Here is a 17,525-nt window from a genome sequence, read left to right on the forward strand (position 1 = left end):
TATTTGTGAAATAATTATTTTCTTTCAAATTATTATATATTTATCATAAACAACTAATAATCATAATCATAATAGTTATGTGGGAAAGATATTTTTACAAGCTAATTATTTTCTAAAAGTATATTTTTTGGGTTTCGTACATTATGATTGAATACGTTTTCATTTAATATGACCTTGTCCGACACATGTGGTCTTTATTTATTAAAAAAATGGTATTTTTAAATATAAGTGTTACACCTAGTGTGAAGAATAAATTTATTTGAGGGTCCATTTTTATATTTTTAAGCCAGGGTCTATTTTTTTTTACATTCTCGGATACGATTTTTATAAGTATAACTAATAATTTTTAAAATTGTCCCCCCCATAAAAATTCTTAGCTCCATCTTGGCCACGTCATCACTACACTAAAGACTGAACATCACGACATGAAAGACTTTAATCACGACGTGTAAACATCTACATGCCTATGTGGCTATGTTTCTCTCTTTTGACAATCCTTGTATCTTTTTAGTCAAGTGGAAACTTCCCTTCGTTTTTCCATTCATTTGTTTCTATTTGCCCCTTTGTTTCATTCATAAATAAATCACAAAGTTACGTACACTATGACTTTTCCAATTGACACAACTTAAATCAATCGAATATTTTTGAATTAATTTATCTGATTCAACTATGCCCTTTTTCTAACTAAGAGCTGAGCCCTCAAAACTCATTTGCTTCTGTCTTTACAAATAATACAAGGTTTCTTTTACACGGCATTAAACAATACGAGGTTCTATATCATAGTATCACACTTTTATTAAGATTTATTTATGACACTTCCATTTTTGAATAATATTTTTAGATATATGACGCAAATATGTATATTGAAGAAGAAAATTTAGGCCCCTTAAGATTATTCAACGAGTCCAAGTGAGCTTGACCCGCCTTGTTATATGTGACCAAGAAAATACATTGTGTTAGTCTCATCAAACAAGGAAACGGGTTTATTCTTTAACAAGCTCGGGTGTGAGAATAAGTATGAGTTTGTTATCTAAGAGAATTTAATAGCAAAATATGGGTTGAATGTCATAAATGAGAACATGGAATCACCTATTTATAGTATTAGTTTTGGGTAATAGAGTGTTTCACTTTGAGGATGCGTCATTATCCGCATATTGGGCTTCCATTTGTCTTAAGTTTTCCTTATATCCATTAGACAATGATGAGTCTCTTCTTGGTTTATGATGTGTTGGTTCATCCATCTTGTTGGTTCATCAAAGGTTCACCTAGCCTGTTGGTTCATCTCACTTGCTGGTCCATCTAACATGTTAATTTATCTAACTTTTGGGTCTATCTAACATGTTGAATCATCTAACTCGCTGGTTCATCTGGCTATTAATCTATACAAGTTCATATATGAAAAGTTATTTCAACTTAGATAAACATGAGGGAAATTGATTTGAAAGTGATTTTTAATATATTTTTTTGATTCAATCATTGTTTTTTTAAGAAAGGTAGAATTTTATTAAAACATAAAAGCCAACTAGCAAGGCGCTAGATGGTCAGGATACACAAAATACAAGCCAAATATACACAAATTACACAACTAGACTAGCCGGATACCCGCACAATGTTACGGTAATAACGATGTGGAGGTGGCGACGGGGATTGTTGTGGTGATGAGTAGTGCAAGTAATAGATGTAAAGAGGGCGATATATGTATATAGAAGTTAGGAGATGAATGATGTAAATAGATGAGAGGGATATATTGGTCATTTTGCTAATTTTTTAACATGTCGTCTATAATATTTATATAGTAGTATGGATATAAATTATCCTTATTTGTATCTTTACTCTTTGAGATACATTTTAACCCTATTTCTTTTTTCATTTTGGAAAGAGTTACAATATAGTTAGTTGTGCAAGGGACCCAATTGTCCTTAATGAACATCCCTTTCGAAAAGAGTTATAAAAAATTACTCAATTTGTTTTTAAAAAACTAATTTACAATTTAAACCCTTATTTCGTAATTTACACCTTTATCTCTCTTCAAAAATATCTCCACGGCCAAGGACGGATCTAGGATGGGGGCAACGGGGTCAGCTGCCCCCACTTCAATTTTGGTACAATGTAATTTTTTTAAATTTAAATAGTATATGTGTAATTTTTTGTTCAAAATAAGAAAAACTAAATAGGAAATACATACAAATATTATCTTCGTTGTCATAAGCTTATTCTTAAGAAGTCATTGGTTATCGAAGCATTTCCATGGGTATAAAAAAAACTGTTTTAATTTCTAATAATCATAATAGTTATGTAGAAAAGATATAAATACAAGTTAATTACTTCATAAAAAATTATATTTTCCGGGTTTCCTATATTATGATTGTATAAGTTTTCATTTAATAAGACCTTGTCCGGCGAGTGTGGTATTTATTTATTAAAAATAACTAGTACCTTTTAAATATGAACGTTACACCTAATGTGTTGAACGAAACTATTTTGAGGGTCCATTTTATAACCCCGAGATAGGGTCCAATTTTTTTACATTCTCGGATACGACTTTATAAGTATGACAAGCAACTTTTAAAATTGTCCCCTCGCAGAAAAATTTCTGGCTCCGTCTCTGTCCACGGCCACATTTACATCAATTACATTTACTTTATTTTACACCACTTAAGACCGCACGTCTGCACCACCACCAATAGTTGCCGCTACCACCAAACCATCGTTTTCGTCCCATCACCATCATTGCGTTTTGAGGATACCGTACTATTGATAGTGTAAAATGGCACGAAAAATGAAAACTAAGAAAGTTCCAAAACAAAATCCAAATTACTTCTTTATTTAATTTCTCAGTAATTACTCGAAGGGAGGATATGCTCATCCAATGGCCGGTCAATCCGGTAAGTTTTCTTAAATATTTATGGCTGTAATTTGTAATTATCGTGAGAGGGCCTATAACTTTAGAAGACAACTATTGCAACTTGAATATAGAAGCAATCCCGAAGTTTAATGTAAGAGCTAATTGTTATTCTGTTTTGTAAACTATATATATGTGTGAAATATTCAAGACGTTAGGACGTCGTTGTCAATGTTTGCGCCCCGAGGTTGACTACACGTTTCATATGACTTTTTCGAAGTCAATGTTAAAACATCTCAACTTCATTAATTATGAAAAATGATAAATTTAAAAAAAAAATTTAGCTTAGTATACTTATGTAACATATTTTTCTTAATTTAATAATTTCGTTTTACCAAATCAAATTATTAAAAATATTTTTAGACTTATTATTTATTATTTGAAAGATATATCATTATCCATCAATTAATTTCAATACACACTACAACAAATTAGTTAATTCTACATACTTTATTAAACATTATTTTGAAAAGTGCATAAAATTTTGTTAAATCGTTCACACTTATAAATGATTACAAATTTAAAAGTGTGAAAAAGAATGTTTCTAATAAATGTGTACAAATTTTATATACTTTATGCAATTATAAGTGTGGAGATCATTTTTTCATGAGTGATTTCTACGCATTAAATTTTTCCGTAAGATAATGGTTTTTCAGTGCGTAAAAATCACATGCGAAGAAATTACTTTACATTTAAAAGTGTGATAAATCTAATATAGTACACACTTATTAGTGTGTAAACATTTTCTTCACATTTTTAAATGTAAAAATTATAAATTTTTTCACACTTTTTAATGTAGACTATTTGTAGATATTATCAGGTGTAAACAACTTAATAAAATTTTACGTATTTTTAAAAAATGCATGGAAAAAGTGTGTACAGACAATAAATTTGTTGTAGTCATGTTTATGTAAGAAAAAATTGTATACCCATGTTATGAAATGCCCTACTTATAATCCTAATTGCATATTTTTTTTATTATTATTTTTAATAGCAGTGATAATTGGACTCAGCGACATGCCTATGCCTCTTCATCATGTAAATTAACACAATAATACAACCTTTTATTTACTTATCATTTTGCTTGTTTATTAAAAAACCACACCATCTATTCTTTGCATTATTTTACATGCCTAATTTCCAGTTTACATCTTATCTTATATAATAAATATATTAATATTAATTTTGTTCTTGCACAGCACTTCACTTTTCTACATTAATAACAGACTTATATAAATTTTATAAACATCACATGGATGTAAAACCAATAATTTATGATATAAAGCTGTAATTTTCCGAGTAAAACAATATATCTGTTTTGTACTTTTGTGGCCAATAAATTCTATGAAAGCAACTTCTCAAGCGATTGCAATAGTGCCTAGATTGGTCAAGGACTTATTAAATGTGTTGTAAGTTGTTTCTATTTTAACCGCAATTTGTATTATGAATTTTTAGGCGAGATGATGGAATCACAAACATTTCATACTAATATATATGTCATAAAGCCGAATCAAGCTTTTATTTTAGTTTTAAGAAAAAGTTCTTATCTAATAAAAAGCTTTATTTTGTTGGAAAGCTTCAAGCTTTTAGATTTGAAAAAAAAGTTAGTTTTTTAAACGCTTGTACACGTAGCGTTTAACACAAGCCGGAGGCTTTTAGCCTACAATATTTTATCTAGCGAAAGGAAAGAATTGTTCATTGGTTAATTTTTTGTTGGATCACATGGTTGAAGGAGAGTGTAACAAAAATACTATAATGCTCGGCTTCTGTGGATGAGGATTTTTCTTATGTCTCGTAATTGGCATGAGTTTTTTTTTTTTTATATCATTTTTGCATTCCTCGCAGTTCAAGCCCCAAGAAGTGTCTAGGGTTATGTTATGTGTGGCATTTCTAGGCATTGTAATTGTAACTTTTGTGTCGGCGTCTAGTGTTTTGCTAGATGTTTTTTATTAATATATATTGTCATTCTAAAAAAGTAAAAAATAAAAAAAGAAGAGTGTAACACACTAACACTGTAACACAGGCTTCCAATTTATCCTTATATTTATTATACCTATTAAGTTAAAGATAGTATATATATATATATATATATATATATATATATATATATATATATGTAGTATACGGAATGTAATGTGAGTATGTGACATTACTATATATGGTTAAAACTTAAATAAAATATGTATATACTATACATTTGTATTAGGTATTTTTTTTTATTTTATTTATGTCTATTTTTGTAATTTTATACATTTTGCTAAAAGCTCAAACTATTCTGTCAAACGTTTAAAAATATTTAAAAAGCTTCAGCTATAACTACCAGCTAACAACCATTAACTATAAGCTAGTTTTGTCAAACATACTCTAATTGCCACCTTGACTTATATTGTTTTTGTGCTTCCACAAGATCCGCCATCAAGTCATGCAAATTACTTCTAAAAAATCTTAATTTATATTTCTTCAAAAACATCAACTCCGACACATTTAAAACTATCAAGTGGTTCAGATTCAAGTATGTTATAACATTTAACATTAAGAGTGTGTGTAAAAATTAAGATTAGGGTCCTGATTCTTACACAGGAAAAGTTAAGCAACACACTGAAGTGTATCGTGATTTTCATGCGTCTTAACATCGGGCAACTGAACGTGATGGTTATAAGCATTTATCTCGTTGTGTTTTAGTCATCGTGTTGATTTCAAGTCAATCTAGCATGTAGTTAAAGATGGATATTTAGGATTTTGGAAGATACTTCATGTACAAAATGGGTATGCCCATCTCCTTTTGTAATCTAAGCCTGTTATTATATCAATAAAGTAGAGTCTATCATAACATATAATTTGAAGCGACTACATCGCCAAATATAAGCACTCTGTTTAAGTTCCCCCATGTTAACTCTTATAAATCAATGAAATAAGAACAGGCACCACTTCGGCTTTACAAGAACGCATAGAAGTGCAACATCAAGATACCAAATAAAACTACCAACTACCTATGCGTATACCCAGAAACAATAAGTTGCTGCAAGTAAAAGAAGTTGCAAAACAGTAACACCAACGCTATTAACTTAAATATAAGTCATTACTTGACAGATTCGACAAAAACAAACTGCAATTTCAAATACATTATGAGAAGTGCAACTAGATCGATACTCCAAACCTTTGAGTCTAAAAAGTCTCAACAGAAAATATAAATAAGAAACAAATAAGACCATATTACTCCGACGACATAACATTGTTTGGGGTAGAATTTCCACTACTAGGATCCCGAGTATATTTTACAGCTTAAGTCCTTTTATAATAACTTCCTAATGCTGTATGTAATTAGAGGATCCTTGATCCTGTATTGGTAAATGTAGTCCTAAAATCAATGTTATCCAGATATATAAGGATCTTGATATCTTCAAGACCTGTGATCATACTAACGAATATACGTCTAGTATATTAGATTTTATTTGCAGGAATTAGGTCAAAGACGCGTCTTATATTAAAAACGTGCCACAACGGCTAGTCTACCACTTCGTCCACAAGAATCGGGATTGAAAACAGAATTACTTGAAGAAGAATAAGTTCTCAACGGTCATACAAGTCAAGTTAGCGAAGAAGAGTAATTCAAAGAAGATCCCGGATATTTTGGAAATACTGTTCAACGTCTAGCTCTGTAAATAGAAGGAAGATTGATCTGCACGAGGGACGGACATTCTCATCTGCACTCACACTTTTACAACACTTATTCAACAATCATCAACAACACTTTAGTTTATTAGCATTTCATAGTTCATCCAATTATTCATTTCATTGTAATCGATCAATCATAAACAAATATCGTAATAAAAGAATAACTGGAGGGTTGATTGCATCCTCCCGGGGTTTTTTTTACCTAAGATCACTTAACTGGATCAAGGGTTTTTCCTTGTCAACAAAATTCTGGTGTCTTTACTTTTATTTGCAATTTCATTAAGCTTTTACGTTATTTTATTCTATTTTACATTATCTTCAACTGTTTTCTTATTTACTCAAAGTATTTCGATCTCAAAGATCTTCTCAAACTCGTTTTTAGTACAAACTCTTAGTTTATTTATTTTTGATAAGAAAACTTTCCTTTTTATTTGAAGATCCTTGAACATCAAACCCCACTTACAAATCTTCGGTTGATTATTAATCTAAAATCCTTTCTAAAATTATCTTAGGTAATTTTCAACCGAAACAAACATCACTTCAAAAATCAGGATAGATGTTTAAATCAATAAAGTTATCTTCCTGATGCATATAGCTCATATCCTCGGCTACTCCAATGCTCCTTTGGAATACACAAGTAAAAGTTGATGGATTTTGTGTTTGCGAGGCTTCCACATGCTCAAACCTTGAAGGATCCCGCGTGGTAGAAGTTATTCCTCTTTTCTTTTTTGATTTTGGGGGTCTTCCTTTTGGTCGTCGGATAATGGGCTCAAAGAACACTTCAGATTCGTTAACAAGTCTACTGATCATCGAAGTAGCAAACTCTTTCTTGTTTAGCGGCCACCCTTTGTACTTCAAACACAACTCACTAATCATCTTTAAAAAATTGTCTTCATCCTCGTCATGTGAATCATCTTTCGGATCGAGAGATAACGTATCAATTCTCCAATGTGGATGAACAAGGTCTAACGAAAGTATCCCTTCGTGCAAACTTTTTATCTTATGAGCACATGGAAGACCCATAGTCGCCATGAAATGACTTGTGCAAGGAGTCAATATACCTAATAAGAACCAAAAAGCTATCACACGTTAAAAGAACACTTTAAACTTTATGATGATAAAAGTTAGAGTTTATAACTATTACCCGATTTCTTTTTTTCATATTGCTTAAATATTTCCTGCAATGCAAATTGAGACACATGGTATATAAGCTCTTTGAAAATAGGTATATTGCAGTCATGAGGAACTTTAATTCTCTCATTTGCAAGTTGCACCTTAATCTCGTTAAATTCATGCTCCACTGCAAGACAAATTTTGTCTTTCACTTCCTGGAAACCACCTATTGAAACCTGTAAATACTTTTTGAGTTTGGCATGGGCACCTTCAGCTCTTGAGGTCGAACGATTACCAAAATGTAAGTACTTTTCGGTCCAAACACTAACAAATTTTTCTTTCCAAGGCAACCATATGTTCTTTACGTAATCAATCACATCTTTCTTCTCGTTATAAGATAAGAATTGAGCCCAATTCTGCATAAAGATAGATTCTGTTGTTGAGTAAACTATATTATTCTAGGTTAACATAAATATGTCAAACTCTTCATCACCCCCAAAATACTTCTTGCAATTCGTCAAGATGTTCTTTTCAATATGCCAAACACATAACAAATTAATTGCAGATGGAAATACACTTCTAATTGCATTCATAAGTGCTAGTTCCCTATCTGTTAAAATCACAAATGGTTGATTTCCCAGTCCAACCGTTTTCTTAAATGCACTTAAGGCCGAAGTGTAACTTTCTTCATCCTCCTTCTCCAAAAAGGCAAAGCCAGAATAAAAAGAGGTATTAAAGCACGAAACACCAATGATATCAAGAAGAGGCATGTTATTTTTGTTGGTTTTATATGTGCAAATGTGCAATCCATCAAAAAGATATCAGAGAATGTTTTAGCCAACTTAATAGATAAGGGGTGGACAATGAACAAACTCGTTATACGCCCTTGTTGACCATTTAATATATCGTACACAAAACCACCCTTTTTAAGCTCCTCAAACAAGGCACTAATCATTGATCGGTTTCCTAAACTCTCTTTACGGATTTTTGCTTTCAGGTTGTATATGGTTCTAGGGGTTGCAGGAAGATTTGGGGTTTTTGACGTAAGGAACTAAGAATTTGCCTTGGCGGTATTCTTGACAATGTCATGTTTTTGACACTTCCACGTTATCGACTGTTAGTCGACGAAACGATGGATGCCCGGATATATCAGAAGATGGCTCATGGTTATGGGCCAAGATTTTTGCCTTAAAAAACCAAATACCATCGTTTCCTTTTTTGCCTTCAATTTGGAAAGGACAATTGATCAAATAAGATCCAGTTCTCTTTTTCCTTTTATCTCCAATGCGTAATAAATCTCTATAGGAACCTCCTCGGTCACATTGCAAAATGACATACTTCTCTTTTCTAGAACCACGAATAGATAACCCGTAACCTTTAGAGTAATAAAATGCGCGCACACTATTTAGTAAATCGTCATACGATCCAAACTTGGAGCTAGCAAGATAAACTTCTTCATTTTGATCAGGTAGAATTGTTGGATTAGTAGTTTCCGCCATCTATTAGATAAAATTTTAGCAATATCAAATCATATTACAGAAATATACTAAGAAATCCTAAAATAACGAATCGTCATTATAAATGAGCAACGCAATGTAGCAAAATTGAAATAAGAAGACGACTTTGTAATCATAGTTAACAATTTTACATGTAACATATTAAGTATTCTACATGTAATATTTTAAGATCAACTCACCTTTCTACACGTGAGTAAGAAGGAGATGGCCAGAAGTAGGAAGTAGATGTGGTAGAAAGTCGGTAAAATATTGTGATCGCTGAAGAAACTGAAAACGGGAGGCTGGTTGGTTATATATTTTAGGAAAATGATAATGACAGCCTTAAGGGTTGTCATTAACAGCTTATTACATGCATAAAAAGTAGTACTCTATATATCAATAACCGCCCTCTGAACTTTCGCAAGACAAAGTACAAATTTTAAAGCATCAAGTTAATTAATACTGACTAAGGGTTGTCATTAAAAAAACTCTATATTTTATTAGGGTTTTGACGTTAAAGCAAATAAAATAAATACCGTAATATATTAAAATATTTTAAATATAATATTAGGGGTAGTTTTGTCCTTCAAAAATAATTTCAGTGTATTGATCAATTTATCCTAGCATTAGCGGAAACTTTTTTGTTCACATTTTTAAATGTGAAATCGTTTTTTTTATTGTGTTTTATATTTTTTTAGAACGGCGGAATTTTATTTGAAAATGAAACTAGCAAGGTACTAGTCACAAATGAGTAAAATTACAAATACATTTTATCAATCTAGATGTCTCAAAGCAATTGCAAGCTAATGACAAATCAGTTCAAAATAAACTACAATAACTCGTGAGCAGCCAATCTTAGGACAAAAAACTTGAAGTCCACCATCCAAACATCGTGTAGTAAATTTTTCTCCTAAAACTCGATCCAGCAGATCATATTCCATAAAGAAGCAGATTTGCGATCTAAGACTCCCACGTGACTACACTTTTCTTGTAACCTGGCTAGCTATGTTGAAGTGGATTCTCATCCCACGCATTCCAGCTCATACCACTTTTCCTATCTCTATTATGAATCCAAAGAAAAGAGTAAGAAACAATGGAGTTAAAAACATCGATATTGGAATCCCGAATGTTATTATGGAAAACGTTGTTTCGAGCCTTCCAAATATACCACCACCAGATAAAAAGAATTGCTTGTAATCCCGAATGTTATTATGGAAAACGTGTTATATAGACAAACTATGTAAGTGTGAATAACGTACTTAACATAATTTTCACATTTTTAGCAAAATAAATATGTACATATGATTCCTTAATTTATCGAGTAAATTACACTTTTTGTCCCTAAAGTTGGCACTATTTTCACTTTTGATCCCTAAATTTTAAAAATTACAATTTTGACCCTAAAGTTGGCCAATTTTTTCAATAATCGTCCTTTGGCCTTACGGCGTTAAAAAAATGGCCGTTAACGTACGCACGTAAGGGCAGTAATGTCATTTCACCTTACATCGAGGGACGAAAAGTGAAAAAATAGCTACTTGAGGGACGAAAAGTGAAAAAATAGCTACTTGAGGGACATAAAGTGAAAAAATAGCTACTTGAGGAACGAAAAATGAAAATTATACAAATAAATTTATTCTTCCATTCTTTCTTTTCTGATCATCTTTACGATCGTCTTTTCCAATAGAATTTTCTGACTAGACATTTATTATCCCTTTAACCCCAAGCCTCTCCAATCACCACCACCCAATAACCACCAACAACAGTCGCCACTACTAGCCACCGCCGTCTGTAACCAACACCAGCCACCGCCGTCTATAACCACCACGAGCCATTGCCACCCACTGTAACAACCGTCTTAGAAATGCAATAAATAAAATCCACAAATTTTATCTAAGTTCTTAACGTGCTTTAGACTTAAGATATGTGTTTACATGAAGGCCCATTTGATCAAAAAACTTAATTTCTAAGACGAGTCCATAATTTAATACGATAAAATACTAGATTTCGAGTCGCAAACGACCGTATTTATGAAAGTTCTAGCCGTAAAATATTCACAAATAGTCCCTACATTTATTAAGATCATTATTATTGGAAAACTATAAATAGAAGAACTTAGTGAGAGAAACTTATTCCTTCATCTTCTTCATCACACCTCTCTCTCTCTAAAACACACACTTGCAGCCTCCATTCATACACACAAAATTCATCTTTTGATCTTAGGTTGTTAAACCAAAATTATTTGTACTTTTAGCTTCCTTGTAATAATCAAAACATATTTCTAGCATTAAATTTCAGGTAACAACAACAAATTTTGAGTTTTTGATCAAATTAAAAGTGTACTTTTTCAAGTTTATGTTTTTGATGATTTGGTCCAATTTTTGAATGGAAAACATGTTGATAGCTAATGGGTTTGTGTCTAAATGTGTTTAGTAACCTTTTTGTGAACAAATTTGGGTCATAACATGTTTTAATCTACAAAACCCATTTTTGAAAATGAGGGAAAACTTGTTCTTAATGAGCCACACCTTGTTCATGTTATAGATGGTCTTGAAATCGTAAAAAGTGTTAATGGGTAGTGTTATTATGTATATATGTACTAGTTTTGTGTTCTAACAAGTCCCGGGAGTGACCTAGATCTTCGTGTGTTGATTTAGTCTTTGATTCAGCCGACCAGGAGCCTAGGACGATCTCCCTAGGACGATCTTGGTCCTCAAGATCGTCCCGGGCAGCCTTTTGATTCATGGTTCTTGCTCGTTTGTTCTTGTGTGATGTTGTGATGCGTTGGTACGTTTAATGGGTAACTAATCCTTTGGATTGGTTTAGCTCAAACACACGTTCTTGATCTAGTAATGATCTTGTACTTGTGCTCTTATGATAGAATATTAGAACGATCTTGTGTCATATAGAAGCCTAAAACGATCTTAAACTATAGTAGTGAAATGATCTTAAGCCCTTGAACACTTGAAACGATCTTGTTGTAGCTTTGAAGGATGGGACGATCTTGACCTAGCTTAGAACATTAGTACGATCTTGAAGCTAGCAGTAGGACGATCTTGGCTAGCAGTAGGACGATCTTGGCTAGCTGAAACCCTAGGACGATTCTGAACATGTCCAGTGGGAACTTATCTTATCTTTATTTGAATGCTCGATTGAACATGTGTGGGATGACTTCTCTTATGCTTGTTGACTATGTAAACGACTATTTATGCCTATTCTATGCACTCATTTAGTATTCCTATGTAACATCCATGTGCGCGTGTGCTTTATCTTACATCCCGAGTTTTCCGCCTTAGTCGGGGTGTTACAGATTGGTATCAGAGCCGTGATTATAGTGAATTAGGTGGATTTGCCTAGACTATAACTTAGGAACCGCACGTAGCATGCATGATATGAATTATGTGTGCATTCAATTTCTATGGATCTTATCTATATCTGCGATATTCATGCTATTGTATTCCTTCATGCGCCGACCTTAGAACCATGCTACCTTGCCACGTGTACTCATGCTATTGGTATTCGAACTATGAGATGTGATTGAATTTGAATAATGATAATAAGTTAGCGAAATGATGTGTTGTTAGCAAGAAAGTACGACGATATATCATCACAGAAAAGCCTGATCAATTTTTCGCGTGTGGTATATTTTCTATGGACTTGATGGCAACATGGATCGTGCCTAAGATGGTTAGAGTGTGGTAGCAACTCTGGCATGTTCAATAGGTGTTGGTCGGGTGGAGGGTTAGCCGTTGGTACACCCTGTATACATACCTTTGCCAATACCTAGGGAGCATATCAGTACCGTGAACCGACCTTGCATTAGATGTACTAGAGGTGTGGAGGGTTAGCCACTGGTACACCCTGTATACATACACCGCTAGTGCAACGGATGTAGGTGTTAGATCCGGACCGCACTTTGGCTGTCAAAAGTTAATTGAATTTAAAAATTAAATTTAAGTTGAAATGGTTATGTTATTCACTTTGCGAACTATCCTTCATGAATTGAGTATCTTATTGTAATGTTACTTTGTACTGCATGGTTGATATGATGATAATGCTCACCTTCAGATGTAATACTTGATTTCTTGAGCTACATGTGATAATGAAAATATAAGTGTATAGGGTTCTAGAAAACTAACACGAGTGTGTTTGAGAGTGCGTAAATGACGTCACGAATGACTATTTCCTCATTCTAACGCCGATCCCATCTTTTCCTGATATAGGAAAATGGTGCGAACAAGAGCAAACCCGAATGTCGAAGCTCGAGATAATGGTGTTGGTCGTGGTAACCCTGGAGGTGGTCGTGGCAACCCGAGAGGAGGTCGTGGAGGTCAGCAAGGAAGAGGCCGTGGTAGAGGTCGTGGTGGCCGTGGTGATGGCATGGGTCACGTTAAGAACCCTGATTTGGCCACTATCATTGCTGAACAGTTGGCGGCTTCAATGCCTACTATTATTGAACAAGTGACTGCCGCAATGGGTGTTGTTCCAAATCAGAACCGAAGAGCCCCTGAAGTTGAAGTTGAACCAGTAAGAGTTGCACCGCAACGAGTGAATCAAGAACCAGAAAATATTGACCCCAGGTGGTGTTTGTTGGGGAAGGTGTGTATGTGGACTTTGGACCCGGAAGGTTTCCCAGGAATGATGAGTATGCTGTGGAGAGAAGAGGTTGTAGTTACACCGAGTTTAAGAAGTGTGGTCCACCAGATTATAATGGAAGAGGAGGGGCATGCATGTTTATGAAGTGGTTGGAGAAATTGGAAGTAGTCATGGACATAAGTGAATGTCCATCTCATCAGAGGGTAAGATTCACTGGAGGTTCATTTACCGATGATGCACTGTCATGGTGGAATACCTTGCTAGGAGCCCGTGGAAGAACTACTACTTTGGAAACACCATGGGATCAGTTTAAAGAGATGATGAAGAACCGCTTTTGTCCACTGAATGAGATGCAAAAGATTGAGCAAGAATTTTGGCACCACACCATGGTGGGATTCGGTCATGCAGAGTATACTAACAAGTTTCAAGAGTTGGCTAGATTGGTGCCTCATTTGGTGACTTCTGAGTCTAAGTTGATTGAGAGATATACCTATGGTCTCATTCCTCAGATTCGCAACACTATGACTGGCATTCCTCCTTACTCGATTGAAGAAGCCATTCGAAGGACCAGTGCTATGACTGATGACCTGGTTAGATCTGGAACACTGACTAAATCTGGAGAGAAGAAGAGGGACTTTGGTAAACCCAGTAAAAGAAGGGATTTCAGAACTGATAAGAGGGTCAGAGTTGGAAAGGATTTCAGCATTTACCGCCACCTCCGGCCACCCCCGCCTATAATTACCAACAGCCACCGCCACTACAATCAACAACAACCACCACCGCCTACAATCACCACCAGCCACCGCTGCCTACAATTACCACCAAACACCGCCATCTACAGTCACCTCCAACCATCGCCGTCTACATTCACCACCAACCAACCGTCGCCGACTAGAATCACCACCAACCACCGCCGCCACCTAGAATCACCACCAACCACCGTCCCCCTTTCAATTAAAATCAAAATTTAGAAGAAAAAAAAAAGATGACTGACATGTTTGAACTATAATTTGTTTTATTGTTGTATTTTGAATGCCATGAATTTGAGTAAATGATTTTGTTGGTGGTTTAGATTTGGATTCAAAGTCGAGTTTTCATTAGGTATCATCGAAAAATAAATGTCTAGTCGGAAAATTTCATCGGTAAAAATGATCGGAGAAGATGATCGGAAAAAAAAGTATGGAAGAAGAAATTTATTTGTATGATTTTCATTTTTCGTCCCTCAAGTAGCTATTTTTTCACTTTTCGTCCCTTAAGTAGCTATTTTTCACTTTTCGTCCCTCGGTGTAAGGTGAAATGTCATTAGTGCCCTCACGTGTCTAGCACGTGCGTACGTTAACGGCCATTTTTTAACACCGTAAGGCCAAAGGACGATTATTGAAAAAATTGGCCAACTTTAGAGTCAAAATTGTAATTTTTAAAGTTTATGGATCAAAAGTGAAAAACGTGCCAACTTCAGGAACGAAAAGTGTAATTTACTCTAATTTATCGTATTTCCTGTTTGGGAAATGTTAAATATAGCCCTAAGGGCTGTATTTAACATGCATAAAAAACTTGTACTTTTCATATTAAAAGCCCGCCCCCTGATTTTCATGGTAAATATACAAACAATTTATGCACCTTAAACACAGTCCTAAGGGTTGTATTTAGCAAACCCCTTCGTGTTTTACTAAGAATCTTGTTGATGTAAATGTTAGCATATTTCAATATTAATCTTCCAATACTTGCATTTATGGGAATGTTGCTTGAAGGATAAAATATATATATTTTTAAATTATATTGAGTAAACATAAACTGTTACAAAAAAAAAAAAAAAAAAAAAAAGAGAGAGAGAGAAAAAGACAATTCACAGTACGTTGCTGGAGCAAGTTTGACTTTTGACTTCATCTACACGGCCACAACCATGGCGGAAGTTGATCTTCTGCTAAAATGACGTGAGTTAGTTCTGATTTGTTTATCGTGTGAATTTTGTTGAAAGTTGGACCTTCTCAAAGTAGTTGCAAACAAATAGTCATCAATTTAATTTAATACGCGTCACTTATTTTTGCTAATGTCATCTTTGCAAGTCTCAAGGTTTAGTGAGATAGCGATAGACAAATTTAGGTGAGGCATTAAAGGAATTTTATTTTATTTTTAACGGCAGGCATTAAAGGATTAATGTTAGAGGTGTTTGGTAAAAGGGAATCATAGAGAATGGAAATGATTTCGTTGTTTGGTACCCACAAAGAATGAATATATATAAAAAATAAAATTTTAAATAATAATACATTTATTACATATAACATCTTAAAAAAAAAAAATAATAATTTTTTTTCCATTCTCACCCATTCTCCACAATTTATAGAGAATGAAATTGATTCCCCTTTCTCCATTCTCATTCTCTATCTTCGTTGCAAACAAACAAGGTAAGTCTTTCTCATTCCTTTAAGATTATATATACGTTTGTACAAATGTAATGTAGTAGTATTTTATTGTAAAAAGAAAAACAAAAATTAAGAATCGACTTAAAAAAAAAAACTTTTTACAAACTATAATCTATATCTATATCTATATATACTATATTACTATCTTATAAAGCATTTTGTCCTTTTTAAAAATCTTAAAATATAATTTAAACTACCTAAATTACCTAACAAAATTAAGAATTGACTCTTTCAAAAAAAAATCTTTTTACAAACTACTATCTTTTTTTTTATCTTTTTTGACAAGTGAATTTTACCTCAGACGCGTATGATGTGTGCTAATCGCACAACTAAAGGGTCTCGCACTAAGCAGATCTTAACTAGCCTTTCTCACCATACCACCTCCATTATTAGAAAATACCGTCGAGGAGAATCTACCAAGGCTCGAACTCGAGACCTTGGAGTAAACTCTCCCGGGGCCCCGCATAGCAGGTTTAGTGAAACACCCCGGGGCACTGGGTTTAACCCAGTGGTTCAAACTATTATCTATATCTATATATCTATATACCATGTTATAAAGCATTTTTTTTCTTTTTTAAAATCTCAAAAGATGATTTGAACTACCTAAATTACCTCAATTCTTTATTCACTAATTTAAATATCTCTACCTAATATACCCATAATACCCGTAAATCCAACCATTTTTCTCTCTCTCCTTAAAACTCAGCCACTCATTTTTTTCACTCTTCTCTAAAAATTACTTGTAGTTTATTCCTCTAATTCATTCAAAATCTTTTATCTCAAAAACCGCATATCGATAATTTTTAAAAATTGTGTGGGTGTTCTTAAAATTTCATGCTCTTTCATTAGAGATATCATTTGATATACTTCCGACGAATTTTTAAATCCGTGGGCGGAGCCCGTACGGCTAAGACATTTAACTATTACACTCTATTATCACCCCACCATCTCACCGCCGCAATGCGCGCGTACTTTCTCTTGTATCTTATAAAGGAGGACCCCCATTTTTTTTAAGAAAAGATTATTTGAATTACTTTACTAATTTAAACACCTCTACCTAATATACCTGATATATCTTTAAATCTCAATCACTCATTTTTCCTACTCTCCTCAAATCTCAACCACTCATTTTTTTTTCTCTTTCCTCTATAAATCATATATACCTATAATTCATTCAAAATTTTTTATCTCAAAAATCGTATATCGATAAATTATAAAAAATGTATGAGTGTCCTTAAAATTTCATGCTCATTCATTAAAGATGTCATTCGATATACTTTCGACGAATTTTTAAATCCAATGACTGAGCCTGTACGGCTAAAG

Source organism: Erigeron canadensis, chromosome 4 (genome assembly GCF_010389155.1).
Source record: "Erigeron canadensis isolate Cc75 chromosome 4, C_canadensis_v1, whole genome shotgun sequence".
NCBI lineage: Eukaryota > Viridiplantae > Streptophyta > Magnoliopsida > Asterales > Asteraceae > Erigeron > Erigeron canadensis.